Source organism: Myotis davidii, unplaced genomic scaffold, assembly GCF_000327345.1.
Source record: "Myotis davidii unplaced genomic scaffold, ASM32734v1 scaffold130, whole genome shotgun sequence".
In the NCBI taxonomy this organism is placed as follows: domain Eukaryota; kingdom Metazoa; phylum Chordata; class Mammalia; order Chiroptera; family Vespertilionidae; genus Myotis; species Myotis davidii.
Genome location: NW_006285040.1, coordinates 3816612 through 3818117, shown reverse-complemented (window position 1 = coordinate 3818117; position 1506 = coordinate 3816612). Strand labels below are relative to the sequence as shown.

The window sequence follows — 1506 nt, the reverse complement described above, 5'->3', positions numbered from 1 at the left end:
GAGTGGGGGAAGGACTGAGATGGAAAGGTAGGAGGGCCAACATGACAGTGTATTACTCACTCCACAGCTGGTGCCAAACTAATTGCCCAATCTCACAGCACTGTTTTCTAAGAGAAAGGCAAATTTCTTATTCTGCCTCCTATTGGTCAATGGAACAATAACTGCCCACTCCCTTAACCCTCACATTCTGATTGTACAAGTGTTGACACTGAGTGGCATCATGCCCCATCAACATTAAGGAAGTTGAGAATTGAGTTGAAAGAGGCAGGGCCTATCAGGTTGTTGGTGTACTCCGTGGAGCTGGTCATAGTAGTGGAGGCTGGAAGGGACTGCAGACTCTAGTGCAGGGGTGGGCAAACTTTTTGACTCGAGGGCCACAAGGGGTTCTTAAACTGGACCGGAGGGCCGGAACAGAAGCATGGATGGAGTGTTTGTGTGAACTAATATAAATTCAAAGTAAACATCATTACATAAAAGGGTACGGTCTTTTTTTTTTTTTTTTAGTTTTTTGCATTTCAAACGGGCCGGATCCGGCCGGGGGGCCATAGTTTGCCCACGGCTGCTCTAGTGTCTTCCCCGACCCAAGATTGAGAGCAGGATTTGACCTCACACTCTAGGTGGCTCCAGCTTCTTCACTCCTTGCCCATTCACATCTTTTTATCTTCTCATCTCTTTTCCCTCCTCCCTGGTTTGGACTAACCCATCAGTATGGTCGACCCTGATATGCACCATGAAGAACCCTCTTCAAGGAAAGATTTGCTGACCAGCAGTAGGAAATGCAACCAGTAGACAGCCTCCAGCTGTCAGCTTCTTCAGGATCTGCCACAGCTGCAGAGTCTCTGCCTGAACCATGCCCTTCTTGGGGCAGTCTGGATCTGGTGACTGAACATGGGCTGGTCATTTTTTTTCGGGGATATAAAGTCCCAGGCAGTTATTTTGGGCCAATGCCAAAGGACATTTTTCACTCCAGAGCTCCCCACTAGGCTGGCCTATGTTGCAGTTTGACTTTTCCCTCTGCCAATCCTGCCCCCCCCACCACTTTCTGTCACAGGTGTTGATTTTAATAAACATCTTGTGCCCCAAACTTCATCTCAGCATCTACTTCTGGTGAACCCACCCTACCACAATTAGTTTACAATATTTCATGCCCAGAATGTGTCAAATTTGTATAATGAATTGAAAAGTTAGGCCATTCAAGAATCTACAACTTGGCTTCTACAATCCCACCCCTGAGCCCCACTGGCCTCAAGGGAACTAGTCTTGAATCTCTTCCAGGAGCAGGGATGTCAGTGACAGCAGTACATTTCTGATTCACATTTGTAACACCACGTGAAGATTGTGGGGCCAGAGAACCCCTTGACAGAAACTTCTGCTACTAAGTGCACAAAGCAGTGTCTTTGAAGCATTACCATACATGTGATGTCATATATATTCAAAGATTAAGTCTATTCAAAGGCCAGGACATATAGGTACATTTATTTCAGTATTTAGTGGTTGTAGAATACT

General features: G+C 46.0%; 1 long non-coding RNA gene across 1 annotated transcript in view; it reads left to right on the top strand.

The window, feature by feature from the left end:
* The window catches only part of LOC107181764, a 23199-nt gene extending 22115 nt beyond the window's left edge, over positions 1-1084 (top strand). The window contains exon 5 of the long non-coding RNA XR_001512465.1: positions 708-1084. This is a non-coding gene — a long non-coding RNA (uncharacterized LOC107181764). The remainder of the gene's footprint in view (positions 1-707) is intronic.
* Positions 1085-1506: the final 422 nt, after the last annotated feature.